We start from the raw sequence: 25414 nt of genomic DNA, 5'->3' as shown, positions 1-25414 counted from the left end.
CTTGCCCTCCGTGGCTTCTCTCTCCCCCAGTTAACCTCTCTGTGCCACGTACCTGCTGAGTTCTGTGGTTCAAGTTGTGAAGATTGTTGTGTTAATCCTCAAGTCAGTTTTCTAGATGTCCAGGTTTAGTGTTGATCTGGCTGTATTTCAGGGACAAGATACACAAAAAAAGCTTCCTTGCTGTTCCACCATCTTGGCCTCTTCCCTGCGTTTCTCAATCCTAGGGAGAACTCTGAGTTGCCCATCACATTATATGCTACAGAAAGTGATTGAAAAGGACATTGTGTTGGTTAGTCACTGCTTCTTTGATTTTGCATTTAAAATAATTTTAGAGCCCTTTTTCCTTCCCATTTTTACCGTAATTTCTGGGAGTATTGAGTAAGTTGGTTCAAGTTTCATTAGTTTTTTTCTGTACTGTAATTAATATTCACATAGGTGACACTATTTAAAGTTACACGTGTTTTTGTTATTTAACATTTCTGTAAGAATAAGAATATATTTCTTACAAGAAATCCAGGAATTTATAGCAGAAATACAGCTTTTTTCTGATGCTTACTATGGCTGACTTCAGCAAGCCTAGTGTCTTTGTAGGCTTTAGAGAAATGGGCTGTTTAATTAATTCTTGGAGGTTTAAAGTAAAATAGAAGTGAAGAAAAAAATAAATACAGTTTTAAGTGGATTTTGTCCATCTTGTAGTTTAAAGCAGCCTATTGTTAATTTTGGAATTCCTTTACAATATTTAACTTCAAGATCACCTTTAATGCCACTGAGATTTACTATCTAAATGAAACAATCAAAATAAGAGACAGTGATGTAAGTGGCAAGCACCTCTTGTCTATTTTCTCTTCGCAGTAAGATAATAAAGCTCAGGTCCAATGATCCAAGCATAACTCTATAGGAGCATCCCATGGCTCATAGCATAAAATCCCAAAGATAATATGTGCAGAATCACACTCTAATACAATAGTAAAAGCCCAATAGTAAGATAATGTATAACATTATGGTTTGAAGAAAGATTATTATTTTTTTGTAAGATATTGCACATTCAAACATATTGAATGCTCAATGTGGCATTTATTTGGATGGGCAATGAAAGATTCATATAAATGTTCATGAATGATCACACTGTTGCATGTAATGTTCAGCAACACTTACCTAAATGTTTTCATATTGCCATGGGAAAATTCATATATAAAGCCTGAATGCACACATTTGAATATATGATTAATGAAAATGGATCTAATTGATATTACTCTAACATGATCTTTTCACTCTAATGTTTACATAGGTCTTTGTATTGTTTCCAAATATAAAAATAAGATGTGGTATGAGAGCTTTAAAGATATTTGACAGGTTATTTGAAAGAATGAAGATATAAAAATGCAAGTGAATTAGGAGCCATTTTATTATTTTTTTATAGATTGAAGAGACAGTTTTTGAATGAATGTTTTAGAACCTTGTGAAAATGGGGGTGGCTCGATTAACTCTGAGTACTTGGAAGAGTGCTATGTTTGACACAAAAGGCACAAGATTCTGCTTCTGTATTTTCCATTTCACCCAGTATGATTGCATAGCTGAACAAAAATTTTCCCAATCACTGGATAAAGCTTTGAGGGTAGAGGATAAGAATCAAGGAAGTGTAGGAATTTTACACATTTTAAGTATCCAGGGATAAAAAAGACAGTCATCTAGCTGGGGAGAATTCCTCACAAATTACTTTAACTCTTGCCTTGGGACCAATAAGAGAGGTTCAGAAAATGACCCCCCAGAAAACCCTAAATATATATCTACAGATTTACATATATATCTGATTCTGCTTGATTGGGAGTCAGAATAGGAACACCTTTACCAAAGTTTAATTATTTAATTTTTGCTGTGTATAATACTGCTTTCTCTTTGGGAATGTTAACACCGAAGGCTAAGGTTGAAAAATCTCTTACCCTGGTATGATTAAAACTGCTTATTAATTGTCACACTAATTGTAGGGTTTTTACACATGATTCTTTGAAGTGTCTGAAATCATTAGCACTCATGAGTTTTCATAGCTATCTTTATGTGCCACTAATATGTAAGGCCTCTGGGGCAACAGTAAACACATAGAGATTTAATAACAGAATACAAAAAAAAGAAAAGAAAAGAAAAAAAAGCACTACTGTTTTCCTTTACATCAGCTTTTCAGTGATTCCCTTCTAATGGATTTTCTATAACCTCCACCCCCTCCTCTTCATTACATCCTATAAAATGAGAATGTCTTTGTTAGTTTATCAAACATTTATTTTAAGTTGCCTGTCTTTTTGTCAGTATTTTAATAAGGTGTAAGAGATTAATGTACATGCTATTGTGTCAACTTGGAGGGTGTTTGTGGATAAATGAACATTTCAATTGATGAACTTTGGGGAAATCAGATTGCTCTCTGTAAAGTGGGTGGGCCTCATGAAATCAGTTGAAGGCCTGAATAGAACAAAAAGATCAACCTTCCTGACGAAGAAGAAATTCTTTAGCAAACTGCCTTTAGACTTCATCTGTATCATTGGCTCTACTCTGTCTTGCGCCTGCTAGTTCACACTGCAGATTTTGGCCTCCGAAATAGTCTCTATAATTCTATAGTCTCTATAATTGTGTGAACCAATTTTTGTATTAAATATCTCTCTGCCCCCCCATTTCTCTCTCTACATGTATACCTTATTAGTTCTGTTTCTCTAGAGAACCCTAACACAGCTATCATATAAAATTTGGCAGTTCAAGTTAGATAAAAGTATATTTCAGAAAGCTAACCAGGATTGCATTATTTGCTTCTCCCGGTGGTTATATCTAGGTCATTAAATTCTCTCTGCTTGGAGAGCAGAGCTGGCTTAATGGAGAGACTGTATCACTAACTACATTGCCAGAGAGGGTTTATGACTACACACCAGCCATCTTTCTCAAGATAGTGACAATGAAAGCAGGTTATTTAATATTTGAAATCCCAAAATACCAGCAATAGCAAATGGGGAAGGAAAAGAGATAGAGTTTAAAATGACTATAAATATTAATATCACCTGTTTTAGGAAAAAAAGTGACAATATTAGATATAGAATAACTAGATAGGGCAAAAAACTCCTAAAGTCACTATTAAAGCTTGACTTTTCGGGGCGCCTGGGTGGCGCAGTTGGTTAAGCGTCCGACTTCAGCCAGGTCACGATCTCGTGGTCCGTGAGTTCGAGCCCCGCGTCGGGCTCTGGGCTGATGGCTCAGAGCCTGGAGCCTGTTTCCGATTCTGTGTCTCCCTCTCTCTCTGCCCCTCCCCCGTTCATGCTGTCTCTCTCTGTCCCAAAAATAAATAAACGTTGAAAAAATAAAATAAAGCTTGACTTTTCTTTCAGATTTTCCCACTGAATACCTTTCTAGCCAGTAGAATCAGTAAGAATATGCAATGAAACCTTAAACTTTAATTTTTTTTTACATAGTTGTGGTTTTGATTCTCCAAACAAGCAACATACACACTCAATGTATAAGAGCATTTTTGGCTATACAGTGTTGCTAAGGTGTACTTCAAAAGTAGGACTCTGCCATCCTAACACACTGGGAAACTGATACAGACCTTTAACTTCTTATAGATTTTAGAGAAAAATAGTAATTTATCTATTCTGTATTTTTTTCCTCAGAAATGTCCAGAAGTGTTCCTCAGAAAGAATGTGCATAGGTAACGAGTTTCTCAATAAAAAGCTTCTTCATAAAAACTACATAGAGGACTTATGCTTCCAGGTAAGCATACTTCCCTCCATGAACAGCTAGAAAATTCAACAAAACATTTGTTTTCAGACCATGGGTTTCAGACAACACAGGACTGTGAGAGGAGAGAAACAAGAGTTAACTATTGTCAATAAGTGTGGCTTTCTCCTTACAGGCAATTTTTAAAATCCTAGAGCATGGAGGACTAACACAAATTACCTAGTTTAAAGTTTGGAGAATTCATGCTGGCTGGAATATTGGAAGCAGATTGCCAGTGAAGAGGGAGTTACTCAGAGAAAGCTCTGGAAATCTGCATAAGGATCCTTTGGAGTCTTAGGCTCAATACCAATCTATATGTGTAAGCTTAAACTCCATGAGAGTAGGCAAAGAAAAATTTCTAGGGGAAAGAATAATTTACAGGTAACTGTAAGCCAAACAATTTCTGTACCTCAAAAAGGGCCATAGATCCTTCAAAAACCCAGCAACCACAGTGAAGAAACCTTATTAAATACAAGGAACATTGTAGAGATGCAAGGCCATGGTTTAGTAATTGTGCTGAACTACATCCCTAGAATAGGTTACTCTAGACTAGGGGTAAGCAAACCAAGAACCAAATCTGACCCACTGCCTGATTTTGCAAATAAAGTTTTTTTTGGAACACAGCTCTTCTCACTTATTTACATATTATCTATGGCAGTTTTTGTGCTACAACAACAAAGTTGATTAGTTGAGATAGAAACCATTTAGCCTGCACAACTTAAAATAGATACTGTCTCACCTTTTCCAGAAAGTTTGTTGGTTCCTCCTGTAAGCACACCTGATCAATAGGACTTTCCTGCAACTCAACAGCCTGTCAGAACAAAGTCCAACATTGTTAAAAGTCAGACAACAAAATTCAGTAATTGAAAATTTATTTTTATTTTTTTAAGTGTATTTATTTATTTTGAGAGAGTGAGCAAAAAAGGGTGAGCAGGGAAGGGCAAGGAGAGAGAGAATCCTAAGCAGGCTTCTTGATGTCAGTGTAGAGCCTGACAGTGGGACTCTGAACTATTAATCATGAGATCATGATCTGAACCAAAATCAGGACTCCAAAGCTTAGCAGACTGAGCCACCCAGGAGCCCCAGTAATCAACAATTTAAAGTTTATAATGCCTGTCACTGAATCAATTTTTTTTTGTTGTTGAAACCAAGATTGATTGCACCGTGGGAAGATTCAGAGCTCCCTTCTTCTGTTAGACACTCAGCTGAACGAGAAAACACAAACATCAGAAACAGGTAGGAAAGACTGAAGACACATTTTTTGGTAAGGAACTCCCAAATCCCAGCTTTAGTTAGGCTAGGGTCCATGAGACCTACAAGACTATGGCACACAAAGGAGCAGTTGCTAGTGAGCACAAAGGCACTCTCAGCAGACATACTATACCCTGCCTTGCCTCCTGCCAGCTCAGTGTGGAGGGAGCAGGCAAAATGGCCCATCTCCCAGTCTTTCCTGAAAGAGTTACATCTACCTACTTTGAAAGCACTGCCTAAGTTGGCTTCTAATATAGCATATATCAAGAAATACTATTTTGTTCCTCTTTTTATCTTTAGACTTCAGGGCTTTTGTGATTTTTATTATCATGTATGTATTCCATAGTGATTTTAATGAAATTTGGAAGATGGAGAATGAAATACCCTTAGAATTTGCCTCACAATTGAGAGATTTACTGTATGTATTTTTGATGTTTGTTTTATTGGAATCATCATTGTCCGAAATTTAGTGACTGCAGTGCTATATTCATCCTATTAAGAAAGGTTTCTCAACTGAATCAATAAGTCCATGCCTATTCCTTTTAGATTTCCATGGTATGTTGGAAGGATAATCTGTATGCTTTGGCTGGATATTATTATACAATATTACCTTTAGATCGCTTAATACACTTACTTGATTAATTGTATTCAATTTACATTTTAATATAACATTCTTTTTATTATTTTATTTATTTTTTCATCATGATAAGTGCACTCCTTAATCCTCATCCCCTATTCCTCTCATTCCGTAATCCGCATCCCCTATGGTAACCATTGGTTTGTTCTCTGTCGTTAAGGGCCTCTCTTTCTTGGTTTGTCTCTCTCTCTCTCTCTCTCTCTCTCTCTCTCTCTCTATTTCTCTCTTTTGCCTTTCCTTGTTTGTTTGGTTTCTTAAATTCTACATATGAGCAAGATCATAATATATTTGTCTTTCTCTGACTGACTTATTTTGCTTAACATTATATTCTCTAGCTCTATCCATGTTGTTGCAAATAGAAAGATTTCATTCTTTTTTATGGCTAAATAACATTCCATTGTGTATATATTACCACATCTTCTTTATCCATTCATCTATCCATGGACACTTGGGCTGCTTCCATTGTTTGGCTATTGCATATAATGCTGCAATAAACACAGGGGTACATGTATCCCTTTGAATTAGTGTTTTTGTACTCTTTGGGTAAATACCCTGTAGTGGGGGTAGTTCTATTTTTAAGTTTTTGGGAAATCTCCACACCCTTTCCCACAGTGTCAGGATCAGTTTTCATCCCCACCAACAATGCATCAGGTTTCCTTTTTCTTCACATCCCTGAGCTCCTGTTGTTTATGTTTTTGGTTTTAGCCACTTTCATAGGTGTGAGGTGATATTTCATTGTAGTTTTGATTTGCATTTATCTGACAATGTGTGATGTTGAGCACATTATCAGACACATCTTTTTATGTGTCTATTGGCCATCTGTATGTCATCTTTGGAGAAATGTCTATTCATGTCGTCTGCTCATTTTTTAATTGGGTTATTTAGTTTTTAGCTGTTGAATTTTATAAGTTCTTTATATATTTTGAATACTAACTCTTCTTCAGATATATCATTTGCAAATATGTTCTCCCGTTTTGTGTTTTGCCTTTTAATCTCATTGATTGTTTCCTTCACTGTGCAGACACTTTTTCTTTTGATTAGTCTCAGTAGTGTATTTTGGCATTTTCCCTTACCTCAGGAGACAGATCTAGAAAAATGTTGCTAGGCCAATGTTGGAGAAATTACTGTGTGTGCTCTCTTCAAGGATTTTTATGGTTTCAAGTCTCACAGTTAGTTCTTTAATCCATTCTGAGTTTATTTCTGTGTATGGTGAAACAAAGTGGCCCAGTTTCATTCTTTTGCATGTGGCTGTCCAGTTTTCCCAATACTATTTTTTGAAAATATACTATTTTTTCCCATTATATATTTATTCCTCCTTTGTTGAAAACTAATTGTCCATGTAGCTGTGGGTCTATTTCTTGGTTTTGTGTTCTATTCCATTGATCTATGTGTCTATTTTCATAATGTACCATACTATTTTAATTATTACTACTTTGTAATATAACTTGAAACCTGTAATTGTGATACCTCCAGTTTTGTTTTTCTTTTCAAGATTGCTTTCACTACTTGGGTCTTTTGTGGTTCCACGCAAATCTTCGGATTGTTTGTTCTAGTTCTGTGAAAAATGCTGCTTGTATTTTGATAGAAATTTCATTAAATATGTAGATTGCTTTGGGTAGTTGATATGACATTCTAATTTTCATTGGATTACATGAGTCAGGTACTGTTACGTGAAAGTTTAGCTACCTATATTTAAACTTTTGTCATGATTTTTTTTCAACATTATGCCGTCTTTATAAAGTTCATGGCACCTACCTGGAGTCTGATATATTGAATGACCCCAGACCTTGGTATGAAAGACATTTTTGAATCAAATTCTAGCATTTTGTTAGAGCTTTAACAACACAAATTATAACATTGTACTACAGTTCTGAGATGTACTAAAAAATAAGAGGCATAAGGCCAATTGTACCAGGTGGTGCATTTCGTTTGTAATGACAAAGCTTATTACTACACAAAATGAGTTTATTGTAAAAGAATGGTAAAAATTCCTATCTAGCGCATCACCAATTTCTTTAATCACCCCCTCATAATGTGCCTTCAACAGCAATACCTGGTGCTGACAAGCTATAAAAAGTTAAATATTGAATTAATATTGTGCATTTATTATTAAAGGAAGTATTTAAATAAAGCAAAAGGAACTTTATATCTAATAATCTTCAGTTATGTGAATGAAAAATGAAGAAGACCATATTCTCTCTTAGGGAAGTTTATAGTAATTGCTGAGTTTCTCTAATAATAAAAATTGGATTCAACAAAGTATAAACACAAATAATCATATGTTTAAGAGGCTCAACATTTTCGTGTGTTAATTACCTTCAAAGATATATTCTGCCTCAAAGCCTCCTTACATGCTGAGGAACATATTGAGGAAATATAAACATGTCGTGTAAAATATGTTGTCATATATTCTGCAGTAAGTGGGTTTAAGGAAAGCCTGCCCAAGGCTTAAGATAAAATGAAAGAGTTTAAAGTGTTATCTGTCTATATCAAAAGCAGTAGTTCATTGGTTAAATGAATTATGGTACCCTAGTGAAATACACAAAATAAAATGCATGTGTGTAATAAAATAATGTGTAACCAATAGTTAAGTATTTTATAAGAATATTTGAAGTTAGTAAAATGTTCATAATACATTAAATAAAATTCAGTTGTTATAGAATAATGAGGACTTTATGATAAAAATAGTGTAGATGAATGTAATATGTAAATGAGAGTATGTAGAAAATGAGATAAAGAGAGAGAGAGAGAGAGAGAGAGAGAGAGAGAGACTGACTGACTACTTAACACCTTGAAAGAATTATACCTGGTAACATCTGAGTAGTGGGATTATGTATTCTTATTTTTCTTTTTATGCTTCTAAAATATTTTAAATTTTCATTATGAGTATATATGAATATTAAAATAAGACAATAATACCTGCAAATTTTTTTCATTAATGATTTTTTTGAAGACAAATGTATTTGTTAATTATTTCATACAGGCCATAGTAATAGTTGCTTATTTCAACAGAAAAAAGCTTTGGCTTTTTTTCTAAAATCAGGCAAAAATATTAACCAATCATTACCTCGTAGGTCTAATAATAAGATGATACTATATATTATAATTATTATAACTCCTAGACCCATCTGCTCCATTTTATACCCATTCTTCTATTTACCTACAAGAAATGAATCCTGTAATTTCTTTATGTCTCATCTCATATGTTAATCCCAAAAATGAGCATGAAGTTTGTGGTGGATGCTGGATGTGCCCCCATGAGACCTTCATTCCATTAGAAACTAGGAATGTTGCATGATAATGATTGGCAGATGAGTGCTTCTCCCAGAAATTCTTTGTTTGAAGGGAGTTGAGCCCCCCAAGTCTCCATGGTCCCTTCCCAGGAGTGATCAGCTTCTAACAATGGCTAATGTAAAACAACAGAGGGCTAGCTGCTGTGCCTTGATTTAGGGGTTCTCTGAAAGTCCATCCCCATGTCAGATCAACTGTGGAGTTGTCTGATGCTACTGTTCCTACTGTATCCAATTCTTCCTTTTTGTCTTCCTAATCCTGCTTCATGTAGCCCTCATAGATAATAGTTCCTGAGAATATGGCCCAATGCACTTCCTACATGCACATCATTGTCCTTGGGCTTATTTTTCAGGGAACACATCAAACTGATTATACAAAATTGCTTCCAGTGAATATTTCCTGGAATTACACAGGAAGTATTAAGGACCTATATATGAAGGGGAGCCTATTCAGCGTATTTTTGTTCAAATTCCAATTGAGAGAAATGTCTTTTCTCTTACCCTCATAGTTAACATGGCAAAGGACCCTGAAGTAAGTAGGGCATTTCAGGAATGAGAGACCTGTGGTCTAAGCAAGCAGACAGACAGGCACTATTTCCGTGGAAAATAGGTAAAGCTGTCAGTCAGTATATTGCAGAACATCTCATAGGGAAGCAAAGTCTCTGTGGAAATACACTGATGTGGATTCTACTTAAAGTGAAATTTTTTTTATTTCAAAGGCTAAGTATTTAGTGGTAATGACTCATAAAATCATTATCAGAAGGAAAAGGATCAGCAGAGTTCGGATAATTTAATTGAATTCAATTAAAGAAACACTAAATTTGTACAATATTTTTCTAGCACTGTTCTGATGCTCGAAACAGAGTAGCAAAACATGTGGATTAAAAATAAATAAATAAATAAATAAATAAATAAGAAAAAAATCTACTTCAGTACTGATGATAAGTGTTAAGGATAAAGAGAAAGTCAAGGAAAGTAATAGGTAATGCTGGCTGGAGTTTGAGACAAATAGGAGGAAGAAAGAAGGAGTAGGAATCTGAGCTAAGACCTGAATGAGTGGATGGAATGAGCCATTATGTTATCTAGGGCAAGAAAATGAAAGATGAGTTTTAGAAAAGATTATAATAGAGATTTTATGGGGAGTAACATGGGTTAACATATCTTCCCTTCTTAATGAGATGAAATGCAGGGCTCCTTACCTATCACTCACTCCTTAATGTTCAAACCCCTCACAGCCTCAGCCAGTCTTGTCTGATATCCCCACAGTTCTTGAAGCCTGCTAGCTAAATTTAAATATTATTCAGGCTTTGAAAAGAAGGAAATCCTGGCATTTCTGATAGTGTGGATGAACTTAGGGGACATTATGCTAAGTGAAATAAACCAGACACAAAAAGGCAAATATTACATGATATCACTTACATGTGGGCTCTAAAAAAACTTGAACTTAGAGAAACAGAGAGTAGAAAGTTAGTTGCCAGGGGATAGGGGGTGGGAGACATGAGGAGATGTTGGTTATAAGGTACAAACTTACTTATAAAATGGGTAAATTCTAGAGATCTAGTGTACACTGTGGAAGGTATAACTAATTATCTATTGTGTACATGTAACTTGCTAAAGGTTAGATCTTCAGAGTTCTCACCGCATGCATGCACACGCATGCACACACACACACACACACACACAATTTCTAGGATTTTAGGTTTTTGAGTAAAGCTTTTTTGTTCACAGCACTCTGTTTTAAGAAATTCCTCTAGTCAAAATTCTATAATTTCCTGTGGTATTTCTGCAACATACTTGTCTATTAACATTCAAAATTCAGGTATCCTAAATGGATAAAACCAGATAAGCACTACACTTTATATATGTCATCTTAATTCTGGTCGTTTCTGCCTGAGTTTCTTACATCTTTACAAGTTGCTTTCCTTCCTAATGCATCCTTCACTATCGTATTCCCTCTTTCATCTGTTTCTTAGGGTGATTTTTGCATCCTTAGTGAATGCCATCCTTGACACTTTCTTTCATAAGACTCGGGTTGGCTCGTGGCCCAGGAGACAGCAAGTTACACTGGGTTTTCTAATATACTTCAAAAGCTCTGAATTGCATTCTGACATCAAAGAGCCATAGAATGATAGAATGACAGCCCTAGATCGTACTTTGAGAAATCATCCAGTTTAATCCCTCTCTTTCTAAAAGGTTGATAATTGCAGTCCAGGTAGTAGCTATTGTATTCATTTTTTTCCCCTTTCCTTTCACTCAAGCCAACATGGACGACATTTCACCCATCTCACGAGTTACCCTATTCCAATATTTAAATTCTCATGGAGAACTATTTATTTTTCTCCATCTTTTAGGAAATATATATTTCCTTAGTATTTTCTCTTTCTCAAGCATTTTGAGAACATGAGAAACAACCTTTTAGTACCACTGTCATATAATGGTACTAATTTTCTATTATAAGATGGTCATTATTGTATTTTTTTTAATTTTTTTTAACGTTTACTTCTTTTTTTCTTTTTTTTTTTTCTCAACGTTTATTTATTTTTGGGACAGAGAGAGACAGAGCATGAACGGGGGAGGGGCAGAGAGAGAGGGAGACACAGAATCGGAAACAGGCTCCAGGCTCTGAGCCATCAGCCCAGAGCCCGACGCGGGGCTGGAACTCATGGACCGCGAGATCGTGACCTGGCTGAAGTCGGACGCTCAACCGACTGCGCCACCCAGGCGCCCGTAACGTTTACTTATTTTTGAGACAGAGAGAGACAAAGCATGAACGGGGGAGGGTCAGAGAGAGGGAGACACAGAATCCGAAGTAGGCTCCAGCCTCTGAGCTGTCAGCACAGAGCCCGACGCGGGGCTCGAACTCACGGACCACGAGATCATGACCTGAGCTGAAGTCGGCCGCTTAACCGACTGAGCCACCCAGGTGCCCCGGTCATTATTGTATTGAGATGTCTTCACTGGTAGAGCAGGTACAAAGTTCATGGTCTATGGACACAAATTGCCAAAGAAACATTTTAGGTTTCATAAATATGCTTAGATACTGGGTCCCAATTTCTGCTTTTATTAGAAAAGTAGTACCAACTTCAGGTAAAAGCAGTTTTCTCTGTCTCTGCTGTCCTCTTTCTCCCCTCTCTCTATTCCAGTGGTTAGGTAATCAGTCAATTAAGAGTTTTCCCTTGTCTTCCATTATTCTCCCCCTCTCTCTTCTGGGTTTGGAAGGTGAGTAAAGGTGGGCAGGGACTTACATGCCAACTGTTGAATTGCCCTCATGTTTGCTCTCTGTTTGCCAGGTTAGTGCCATTACCTTTATTCAATAGAGAGGCCTTTTTATACCTACGTTTCTACTCTCAGCTTCAAGTTTTGGGGATGCAGCATACCCGGAGGTATTCTCTCAGGCCATTTCAGATTCAAAAGAAAATGGTGGTGGCCATGTGCAGAGAATGAGGGTTTCTTTTGTTTCTTCATTTTTGCTTTATTTGCTTTTGTCTTAGTTTTGTTTCCTCAGGTTTCACATGGCATATAAGATATTGCTTTTCTTTACCCTGGAATCTGTAAAAAGTGTATGGGTATATCTCCCTACACCTACTCCCTCAAGAGCCCTGAAGGATAGGGAAAAATGCAAGTTCACTTCTTGTATGAACATACACTTTGATTTTCAATTTTTTACTATGTATCATGCTATTTTCTATTTTGGAGTTGGAAAAATGACCTTTGATCCTTCAGGCTATAATTTATAGTAAAAATCTTTATGTGCTGAGTTATCCAGATCTGAGAGGGATGTGAGTGCTGCCTAAGTTTCTGCTCTTGTACTCTCCATGTGGCTCTGCAGTCTGGTCCCGAGAACTCTAAGCCATCCTGAATGCCTGCTGTGGAACTTCTCCCCCAGTCTGGCTCTCCCCTCAAAGTACTGTTTCTTCCAATTTGCCCAAAGTCAGCAAACTTACAACCTCAAATAACTCTTTTAGAATGAGTATTCCTTCACTATTAAGATGTTTTGTTCTATTACCTACTCAGACTTTCAGATAATTTATCTTTATATATAGGGTTTTTGTTTTGTTTTGTTTTGTAGTCAGGTTATGATTTGCAATATAACCCTTTTGAAGCTTAGATGACTTCCCTTTACATGCCATAGTGTACATCTCATAATGAATTACAGTAACACAAACTCAGGGGTGCAAAAATTTAATTGTGTTTATTTCTATATAACAGAAATAATACCTATGTATCTATCAAATCTTTATTTTCCCCATAAAGAAGAAACTTAACCTAGTAATTTCCAAACAAAACTATCATTTTGGGAATTAAAGCCAATCTTGGAAACTTAAGTTAAAAAAATTTCCCTCTGTTTTATTATACAAAATCCTAACTTTGTCTTATATCCCTTTATTTTCCAGCTTTGAATACATTTATTTACCATTAGTGATAGGGACTTTATGTATACTATATTAAGTATATGCTGTATAACATGTACTATCTCTCTGTCTCTCTCTCTCTCTGTCTCTCCCAATCTCTCTTCCCTGAGTATGTATGCATGAAAGTGTATGAGTTAGAATCCTGAAGCTACAGTCATTCTGGTTGAGTCTAGAGTGGTGTTGGTGTCAACACAATGCAGTCTTATTGTCCGAAGTAACTTTCAAAAACTTACATTCTTAATTCATATTTCTCAAAAAAAGAGAAAAAAGATCAATGCTTAGTGTATATATCCACCATTGTTCTCATTCCAAAGCTTCTCTTGTTCCTTCCTCTTTATTCTTCCTTACCTCTCAAAAGAAAGAAACTCCAGCAAACCCAGCACTAGCGTTCAGGGCTCACACTGAGTCAGTCAGTTTCTGTAGTCTGTGAGGTTAGTATAACATCGTGTTGTACACATTTCAGCCTATATTTATAATATATTGAAACCCAGACAGGTGTTAATGAAGAAAGTCCAACCCATGAAATGCATTTTCCCTTCTTACAAAGTGAGGATAAGACTATTGCAATCTAAGTAAACCTGTAATTTTGAAATAAAATAGCATACTTTTTGTAAACAGATTATTAATTGATGACCATAGCTGATCATTTGTTTCAGATTTTTTTTCTTCCAAAACAGTTCTGAATTATTTATATTATTTTCCTATATGTGAGGCCTTATGGTGGTATATCATCTCCCCAATGACTCTGATGTTTTCAATTTTAGTGAAAGGTTTGCATACCACTTTTATCCAGCAAATAAATCACTGAAAGAGAAAGATGATATAACCATTTCCTCATAGCAAATACAAAATAATTTATCTTAGCTCATTTTAGTTATGCTCTTCTGTTATTGGTGTCAGCAGCTTGTGTCTGTTGCAGCAAGATTTTCTCTGATTTTTATCAATGGGTTTTCTTATGAGCATTGCACAAAAAAGTGTGTTTGTGTGTGTATGTGTATGTGTCTGTGTCTCTCTTCCATTGGTATTGATAGCCACTAGTGTTTTCCTTATTTATCAGCCCCTCACTTATAGAACTATTCTTAATTCCTCAATATTGCTTCAAATATTTTTTCCAGACTAGGCATTTTGCCTATTTATTTTCATTTTTATTACTTGTACACCATCCATTTTCCCAGAATGTATTGAGAGAGTATCTTTATATATCATTAATTATCCTTATAATTTAGTTTAATATTAATTTTTATTAAAAATATTGCTGGGTACATGTTGATGCTCTAAGTCTACCTTAAAAATAGTTTCAATTATCCTTTCAGTTTTTAGCTTTTTAAAAAAGTTCCCAATCTAAGACAATTTTGCTGCATCAAACGCATTGTGACTCTTTACATCCTCGCCTAGCGACTCTGCTAGGTCTGCCTGACCTGTGATCAGATTTTCATCCCTCACGTGTCTGAGCCAATGACATGCTAATACTAAGCCCATTGTACTTACCCGTTTATGATCCATTTGGGCAAGGAGGTAAAAGAATGTACCCTGGGAGATATTTCCCTTGCTGTCACTGTGCAACAGCAGCCCTATCTGCTCCCATCATGGCAACTACCCCTGCTGAGACAGTGACTCCTCTTCTTGCCTGCTGATTTCTTAGCACAGGATTCCAAACTGACCTCGTAGGAATCATAGCTTATGGGAACTTGCTGTAAATCTGCAGAAAACATTCTCTCTTTAGAAAATAACAGCTTCTATTTCCATAAAGACCAAAAATTCAGGGACAGGAAGCACAAAGTAGATCACTGGGGTGATGCTAAGCAGGTGTGGAGGCAGGATTCTGGTCCCCATGATTCATCCCCTAGTGTGATGCCTGTGATTATGTTCCTAGGCAAAAAGGGAGTGAAAGTTGCAGACGGAGTTAAGATTGTTGATATGCTAACCTTAAAATATAGAGATTATCCTAGATAATTTTGGTGGGTTTTACATGGTTAGAAGGCCCTTGAAAGCATAAGAGGAAAGTAGAAGAGTCAAAGAGGTGGGATGGTAGAAAAGGTGAGAGCTCACAGCCAGCAGGGGAAAGGACTTCAGTCCTACAGTGGCAAGGGACTAAAATCTTCCAGCAAGGTAAATAAACAAGGAAATGGATTATCCCCTAGGTCTTCCAGAAAGGAATACAGCCCTTTTGATGCTTTGATTTTAGCCTAGTGAGAACTTCACCATATGTCTGACCTACATAGCTCTAAGATGATAAATTTGTGGGATTTCTTAAGTGTCCCATGGCGTCTTTAAAAAGGAAAATTATCATTGTATACCTTTTTTTTCCCCAAACGTGATATCAAAGCATTCTCTATAAGGGGATAAGCCAAGTACAGAGCATCCTTCAATGTTTAAATGCTCATTGAGAATTTAAAAATCCACAACCTTAAGCTAAATACAAAGTTCTTTATAATTATAATTCTAACACAGCCAACAAAGAAAAACTTTAAACTCAAATGAAAACAAAACACAAAAACTAAAACTTTCATGTTCAATTGTTATTTTTATGTCACGATTTTTATAAAAGGAAACATTATATAACTGTTTAAAAGGCCATGCAGAATAAAATGTATATATTGCTTTAGGAAGAAGTAACAGCCAACTGGTGTGACAAATATGTGGAGCGTTTACCTTTTGGTTTGAATTATTATGTATCTGAAGGCTAATATACTTAGAAATTAATGGTCATTTTGTTTTGATGGTACTTAGTTTTTATTTTTTTTTATTTCTGTGTTGTTTGGATATTTTGCAGCCATTATTATTTTGTTATAAAATGAAACTCAGAGTTCTATTATCTGCACACAAAAAGTGACAGAGTCTTGCACACTACTTAGGGTAGGCTCTGTAGGGTGTATATTGCCTTGTTGAGTCACTTTGGCGAATCTTGCTATGACAAGCATATCTGATGGGTTTTAGAAGCACAAAATAATATTCTCTCCCATACCACACAGGAGGAATCTTGCTAATATATTTAAAATATATCTTTAGTTAAGAATATACTTGAGAAATATGTTAGTTTGCTTTGCAATGTTATTTACTTCAAATCATGCTAAAACATTTTCTGATTTTTTAATCACAGTTTTGTTTTTAAGCATATACTATATAGCATCACTGCATACAGACATACTGTATTTTATTATTAATTGTCTTTATGATAGCTCAGTTTTCTTCAACTTTTGCCACCACAAACAAGTAACATATTCGGGAAGCCATTGGAGATTATATCTTGAACTAAGCCTTGATACACATACTTAATTTCATAAAAAGAAAACCCAGAAATCTCTCTAAAAGAGTTGCACAGATTTATGCTCTTACTGTCAGTAAATGTTTCCATTTCTCTATATTCCACTAGCACTTGTTATTATTCAATAATTTCAGGAAAGTGTACTTGTCATTTGATAATTTTTTCATAAAGTTGTTAATTTTACTTACATTGTCTTTGGTTAATAAGAAATTTTTCATTTGTTATATAATAATACTTTTCCTTTTATAGTTAATGCTTTAGGGGAATTTTTAAGATATGAGAAATATGAAAAAAAGTCCTAACAAGCTTTGAGCAACAGGCATATCATTACATATTTAGTTATCATTTGACCTGAATCTCATGATCAACGCAATCTTACTATATGATAATTTTGAAGGATTATCCTCTCGGATACAGAATATCTGTTTGATTTGTTTAAATATAAGTCATATAGTTTCCCTACATACATTTCAATAAATGTCATCATATTCAAAGGAAATAAAGATATTTCCAAAAATCATATTGTTTCGAGTAGTTGCTAAATCATACGTTTGTCTAGGACAATGGTAAACAAGATGGGATTTTGGAATAACAGATAAAAATAGATAAACCAGAACATATGCTCATGCTACCTTGAATAACATTAAAGTTCTTTCTGACTGCATATGTGATTGCTTTTCTGTGCTGTGTGTTTGTTTCCAAGCACTGTCTATGAAGTGTGGAGAGCCAGTGGAAGAGGTTAGCTAAAGGCACTCCAATTAGATCTCATCTGTCTGAGGGCTGGTGTATGCTGGGCTCAACAGTGTCTGAGGCAGTATTGCTTGATAAGCATCTCATGATTCAGAAGGATGTGAACTTATAGATTATTCATTACTGAGAAGGGATATCCAGCCTTCTCTTACTTATCTAAGCTTTTTGTAGCATTATTTCTCAGGTTATTACCAGTACAGATGATATAAATCAGTAGATAATTCTTCTTGGCCTTTCCTAACCAACACAGCAGTTTTTGAATTCCAGTGACAGAGATAAATAGGGAGGTAGAAGGTAGGCTTCAGAGTTGTTGTGAATTGTGAATGTACCTACTTTGCCCTTCCCAGTTTGGACTTGCTATTTTGTATCAGTGCAAAATGCTTGCTGCTACCAAAAAAAAAAAAAAAAAAAAATGAGAAACTCATTAACAAAAGCTAGTTCAGGGATTCTGGGTACATAGAAGCAATTGGCTGAGCAGCAAACTGTCTTAGGGAAAACATATACAAATAATCATTATTTATGATCCAAGAATAGTGGTTTTTTTCAATTTCTATCATTTGGCAATTAGTTATAATTTGTAAAACATCTAAATATATCAATTCCAGGTAAGACTTTTCTGTTTTTTTGTTTTTACCAAAAAATTAAATGAATAAATAAGCACACAAATGCTATAAAGAAACAAATATGTCTTGCACAGTTATTGACTTATAATTCAGCAGACTCTTTTAGGTCACTGAATTACTTTTAATAAATAGGACTATTACATGACTAAATGGTCTTCAAGACTTGACATAAATCCTCTAAAGAATAGTTCACATTAATGTCACTATTAAATTTATCCTTTCTTATTTTATCTCTCTCTCTGTCTCTCTGTCTCTCTCTCTTTCTATCTCCTAGCTGGCTAGAGGAACAAATCACATAAAAGCATTTAACACACCCCAGAAATTGTATGATATTATAGGAATAAACATTATTTAAAAATCACTCTTAGAATTTTAATAAAAGCAAACTGTATTCTACCAATAAAAACACAGCTTCAAATTTTGTTAATAGTTTAGTTCAGTTGGCCCTGGAGAATAAGTTCTACAATTTCACAGTGAGGTTAGAAGTACTTAAATGATAAAAATAAAAGTGCTTAAATGGTTTTTGCATTCACACAATTTCTGACTTACTTTCATCTTTATATATAATTAATAAGCCATTTTAAAACCTTTTTGGAAGAAGGCAGTATGGCTAAACACATAAGCAAGAAGATACTTAATATTTTTATGAAATTGCAATCAATTTTACCATTCTATTTACCTTTAAAAGTCTTTATAGTCATTCTCCATGTTCCTAAACAAACTGTGATAACTTGACAATTAAGTTCAGTTAGTCTAAATTGTCAACTAATTAAAACTTTTGAATATGTTTTATACAAAATGGTGTTTTTTTTTTTCAACGTTTATTTATTTATTTATTTATTTATTTTGGGACAGAGAGAGACAGAGCATGAACGGGGGAGGGGCAGAGAGAGGGGGAGACACAGAATCGGAAACAGGCTCCAGGCTCTGAGCCATCAGCCCAGAGCCTGACGCGGGGCTCGAAATCCCGGACCGCGAGATCGTGACCTGGCTGAAGTCGGACGCTTAACCGACTGCGCCACCCAGGCGCCCCACAAAATGGTGTTTTAAACTATTAGGATAAGTAATCAAATTCTATTTCTAAATCTGCATTTCATGCTATAAAGAAACAGCCTTGTGAGAGTATATATGTGTGTGTGTGTACACACACACACACACACACACACACACACACATATATATACACAAAATGTCAAACGGAAGGAATGTTCAAAGATCTATTCTTATTGCACTGATGTTTAATACAATTTTATATTTTAATATGCTCAGTTTAAATACAATTACTACAAACCTTAATGCTGGTTGGATCATTGTATGTAGCTTTTATTGATTTTTATATGTTAATTAAAAATTAGATAAATATTAATATTTTAATTTTATTATCCAAGTTTATTCTTCAATTTTGTTTACAATTTAATTGTACTTTTACTCACAAATTTATGTCATAGGATGGCTTCTACTTCGAAGTTTCACCCTATACCTTTATTAAGAAAAAAAACCTTTTTGCATTGATTTATTTTTCTGCAATACTCTTTTCAAAGAAAGTAGATTAATATTATATTCTTTAATTTACAAATTTCCTACACTCCACTCCCAAATACCACCACCAAGAGAACTGCCAAGAAATCATTTCAGTGAAACTATTCTACAAAGGTAGTAAACAGCTGTACCAACGCCCTGTGTGTAGAGTGTTATCATTCAGCATAGTCCTTTTATAGATCAGGGCAATGGCATAAAAAAAAATATTAGTGATTGTATAAAGAACACACAAAAAAAATAGTATTTAAACCAAGAGTCTTGATGTACTTGTCAGTATTTTTCATGTAAACATGTTTGGGGGAAAGAGAGATAATATTTTAAAGAATATTGTGAACTTAAGAGCACCTGGGTGGCTTAGTCAGTTAAGTGTCCAACTCCTGATTTTGGCTCAGGTCATGATCTCACAGTCCATGAAGTCAAGCTCCTCATCAGGCTCTGCGCTCACAATGGGAAGCCTGCTTGCAATTTTTTCTCTCTCCCTCTCTCTGTGCCCCTCTCCCGCTTGTTCTCTCCCTCTCTCTCTCAAAATAAATAAATAAATTAATTAATTAATTAAAAAAAACAAAAAGAGCTTATCAATCAAGCATCCCATTCAAATGTATTATCTCATTGAATGTGGAATGTGCTTCTGAGACTTTTAGGCCCAACATTGAATGAGTCCTCTGCCTCTTATGTGATTATTGTCTACTTTTTATGAATTTGTAACTTATCTGTCTATAGAAAGTAGAAATAATAAATAAAGGCTATTGAAAGTGAAAATTTAAAACCATATCCACCATACCCATCCTATCATTGGTTGATCTAAAATTAAAAGTAAATATTAAGTTGTTAAAATAAAAGAAAACCTGAGTTCAAAAGAACTTATTCAATATACACAATATACAATATACACATAGATAAGAATCTTTCATATGAAAATAATCATTTTCATAGATTTTGGACACTAACTCTTTATCTGATATGTCATTTGCAAATATCTTCTCCCATTCTGTCGGTTGCCTTTTAGTTTTGCTGATTGTTTCCTTCGCTGTGCAGAAGCTTTTTGTTTTGATGAGGTCCCTGTAGTTCATTTTTGCTTTTGTTTCCCTTGCCTCCGGAGATGTGTTGAGTAAGAAGTTGCTGCAGCCAAGGTCAAAGAGGTTTTTGCCTGCTTTCTCTTCAAGGATTTTGATGGCTTCCTCTCTTACATTTAGTTCTTTAATCCATTTTGAGTTTATTTTTGTGTATGGTGTAGAAAGTAGTCCAAGTTCATTCTTCTGCATGTCGCTGTCCAGTTTTCCCAGCACCACTTGCTGAAGAGACTGTCTTTATTCCATTGGATATTCTTTCCTGCTTTGTCAAAGATTAGTTGGCCATATGTCTGTGGGTCCATTTCTGGGTTCTCTGTTCTGTTCCATTGATCTGAGTGTTCTTGTGCCAGTATCATATTGTCTTGATGATTACAGCTTTGTAGTATAGCTTGAAGTCTGGGATTGTGATGCCTCCTGCATGGTTTTCTCTTTCAAGATTGCTTTGCCTATTCAGGGTCTTTTCTGGGTCTGTACAAATTTTAGAACTTATCAAACTCAGCACCCAAAAAAACCAAATAATCCAGTGAAAAAGTGGGTAATACACATGAATAGACACTTCTCCAAGGAAGACATCCAGATGGCCAACCTACACATGAAAAAATGTTCAACATCACTCATCACCAGAGAAATACAAATCAAAACCACAATGAGATATCACCTCATACCTGTCAGAATGGCTAACATTAACAACTCAGGCAACAACAGATGTTGGCAAGGATGCAGGGAAAGAGGGTCTTTTTTTGCATTGTTGGTGGGAATGCACGCTGGTGCAGCCACTCTGGAAAACAGTATGGAGGTTCCTCAAAACACTAAAAATAGAACTACCCTACATCCCAGCAATTGCACTACTAGGTATTTATCCATGGGATACAGGTGTGCTGTTTCAAAGGGACACATGCACCCCTGTGTTTATAGCAGCACTATCAACAATAGCCAAAGTATGGAAAGAACCCAAATGTCTATCGATGGATGAATGGATAAAGAAGATGTGGTATATATACATATATATATATATAAATATATATATATATATATATGTACACACACACACACACATACACAATGGAGTATTACTCAGCAATCAAAAAGAATGAAATCTTGCCATTTGCAACTACGTGGATGGAACTGGAGTGTATTATGCTAAGTGAAATTAGAGAGACAAAAATCATGACTGCACTCATATGAGGACTTTAAGAGACAAAACAGATGAACATAAGGGAAGGAAAACAAAAATAATATAAACACAGGGAGGGGGACAAAACAGAAGAGACTCATAAATATGTAGAACAAACTGAGGGTTACTGGAGGGGTTGTGGGAGGGGGGATGGGCTAAATGGGTAAGGGGCATTAAGGAATCTCCTCCTGAAATCATTGTTGCACTATATGCTAACTAATTTGGATGTAAATGTTAAAAAATAAAAAAAAAGAAAATTTAAAAAAAAAGAAAATAATCATTTTTAGTTTTTGTATTCTTAGGTCATTGGCATTTAATTACTCACGACTGGCTGACTTATAAGACAATGTAGCACATAGCACATATGCATGGCTGTTTATTACAGTGTCCTGTGCAAGTACTTTTTATTTGGGTAGGCATTCACTCCACCAAACTTGCAAAGAAAATGTTGGTCTTCATAGGATTTTTTTTCCAAAGAATTAAAAAAAAATTAATGCATACAGAGATTAGTGTCAATATAAAAGGCAAACCTATAGTACTCTTCTATGTCTAAGGAGACAGAATTTTCACTGCAGAAAAAGTAAAAAAGACTTGGGGCGCCTGGGTGGCTCAGTCAGTTAAGCATCCGACTTTGGCTCAGTTCACGATCTCACAGTTCGTGAGTTCGAGCCTCGCGTAGGGCTCTGTGCTGACAGCTCAGAGCCTGGAGCCTGCTTCATATTCTGTGTCTCCCTCTCTCTCTGCCCCTTCCCTGCTTATGCTGTGTCTCTCTCTGTCTCAAAAATAAATAAACATTAAAAAAGCAAAAAAACTTTATTTTATAATACAAATATGATTAATCTATTGGATAACTAAATGCAGGAAGCTTATTTGGGGTTAACAGATATTAACTCCAAGAGACCATTTAACAACTAAGCATAAATACAAATGTAATTCATGATAGTTAGGGTTGGCTGACCTTGGTGGACACATTAAACATTGTAAATTTCAAAGCCACAAGAGAGATTCTAGAAGATTCAATTCATTGTCATTCCCTTCTCCGTCTAAAATGTTCAGTGTACAGTGAAAGAACAAAGTGAAAATGTACACAATCACAGATATTGTCCAGGAAATGTTATTTAACATACTTTTCAAATGCTAAAAAATGCATTGCTTTCAAACATCATTTTTTTATTTTGGGAGAGAGATAAGCAATATTCAGTTTCCTTTATAATTAAAGGTCATTATTGGAAATGTAACCAAGATGTTAAAATGGGCTTTGATTTCTTAAGTAAAAAAATAAGTGATATTAAAATAAACCATTCATATTTTAACCATTACTCTCTTTTATCCTATACCTAAAACCCACATCTACAAATAAGAGTTATACAGTTAGAGAAAATTGACTGAAGAAAATAGAAAATGGAAAAAGGTACTATTGCTGATATTTGGACATTTGATAGTATCTTTACTTCTGTTTCTCCTTTTCTTTAGAAGTATTTCACAAAGCATTTAAGATTTACAAGTTTACAATGAACAAGGATAACAGCAAGTGATGCAAAACCTGCCTTGTTTAAATTCAAATCCAAAATTTGGTGTGGTCCATTATGACCTCTAGAACTGGCGGATTGCCTAATGTTTTATAAGGAACCAAACAGGTAGATCACAATGACACGATGCTCTTGTTAGACTTTTTACTATTTAGTGATTCAGTGATTAACAGTGATTCAGTGATTCATTGATTTTACTTCTATTATTTCTGAATGTCAATATTATTGCTTTTCTTCAGATATAAGGTGGAAAATGTTTGTTATTTTATCAGTAAGTATGATGTTATATCTAGATTTTTCTTTGATGCTCTTAATCACAATAAGGGAATTCCTTGTTATTTCTAATATGGTGAGATTTCAATTTTCTTTTTATAAATTGGTACTGAGATTTTTCAAATTATTTTTCTGCATCTACTTAGGTATAGTTTTGATCAAAATTTAAAATCTTTTCTTTTTGTTTTTCATTTACGCTGTTTATATAATGAATTGCATTAATTTATTTTCAAATGTATTTGATCCTTGTATTTCTAGGATAGATGTCACTTGGTTCTGATTTTTATACTGATTGTATTTTACTAGACTCAACTAGATGAAATTTGGTTAATGATTTTTCCATTTGTGCTCTTGAAGGGTACTGATATGTGGTTATTTTCTTTGTAATATACTTAACTGGTTAGGATATTGGAGTAATGCTAGCCTCATAAAATGAGGTAGCCAATTGTACACATGCATACTTCATCTCATCTTGCTTGCTACAACTTGTACTTATCTCTTGGGTAACCTAAAGTCATAGAGTTAACCCTTGATGAAACTTTAAAGAAATATACTATTAAATGATTAATATACTTCTGTGTTAGAGTCTGAAATAGATCAGGGACAATTTATACCTTTTTATCATCATTTAACAGATTGGTATTTCATACATAGTTTATTTCACTAGACTACCTGCTGGTGAGTCTTACCATGCACCTGGTTTTAGTTATGTGAATGGAGGGTATATAAAAGCTCTTTGAAGGAGACTATGGATCCCCTTAAACTAAGGTGTTTCACATATATTTGATGATTCAAACTCTGAAGATGAAGCTATCTTTCTTGTGTGACTGAGAAAGAAGGGCACTGTGCCTGGAAGTCTAGACCTCACTAATATTGCTTGTGAGCTCTTCCTTCTGTTTACCATGTCTCTCTCTCTCTCTCTCTCTCTCTTTTTTAATTGAAGTATACTTGACATATGATGTTATACTAGTTTCAGGTGCACAACACAGTGATTTAACAACTCTCTACATAATACAGTGCTCACCATGATAAGTCTAGTTATCATCTGTCACCATATGACATTATTATGCTATTATTGACTATGTTCTCTATGCTGTACTTTTCTTCCTTTTTTTATTATTTAAACTCAAGTAAGTTAACATACACTGTAGTATTGGTTTCAGGAGTAGAACCCACTGGTTCATCTCTTACATATGGCACCCGGTGCTCATCCCCTAAAACTGCCCTCCTTAATGCCCATCACCTATTTTTTTTTTAATTTTTTTTTCAACGTTTTTTATTTATTTTTGGGACAGAGAGAGACAGAGCATGAACGGGGGAGGGGCAGAGAGAGAGGGAGACACAGAATCGGAAACAGGCTCCAGGCTCCGAGCCATCAGCCCAGAGCCCGACGCGGGGCTCGAACTCACGGACCGCGAGATCGTGACCTGGCTGAAGTCGGACGCTCAACCGACTGCGCCACCCAGGCGCCCCGGCCCATCACCTATTTAATCAATTCCCCCCACCAGTCTCCCCTCCAGATACCCTCAGTTTTTATCCCCTTATTTATTTTATAACTAGAAGTTTATACCTCTTAATCCTATTCACTTATTTTACCTATCCCGCCCACCCCCTCCGCATGTCTTTTACCTCTTTTCAAAGTTTATTTATTTATTTTGAGAGAAAGAAAGAGAGAGTATGTGTGTATGCACACATACACATACACACATGTGCAAGCAGAGGAGGGGCAGAGAGAGAACCCCAAGCAGGCTCTGGTCTGTCAGCACAAAACCTGATGTGGGGCTCGATCTCACAAACCATGAGATCATGACATGATTGCAAATCAAGACTATGATTTAACCAACTGAACCA

At 35.3% G+C, this 25414-nt stretch overlaps 1 long non-coding RNA gene across 3 annotated transcripts in view; it reads left to right on the top strand.

The window, feature by feature from the left end:
- Window positions 1–25414, top strand: part of LOC147584247 (uncharacterized) — a 312889-nt gene that overhangs the window by 27106 nt on the left and 260369 nt on the right. For all 3 annotated transcript variants that reach the window (XR_015245307.1, XR_015245316.1, XR_015245297.1), the window contains exons 4-5: window positions 3645–3744; window positions 4903–4986. This is a non-coding gene — a long non-coding RNA (uncharacterized LOC147584247). The remainder of the gene's footprint in view (window positions 1–3644; window positions 3745–4902; window positions 4987–25414) is intronic.

This window comes from Puma concolor, chromosome A1 (genome assembly GCF_028749965.1).
Source record: "Puma concolor isolate L17-30 chromosome A1, mPumCon1.1.hap2, whole genome shotgun sequence".
NCBI classification, from domain to species: Eukaryota; Metazoa; Chordata; class Mammalia; order Carnivora; family Felidae; genus Puma; species Puma concolor.
The sequence above is the reverse complement of the archived record's forward strand: the minus strand, read 5'-3'. Positions and strand labels throughout refer to the sequence as shown.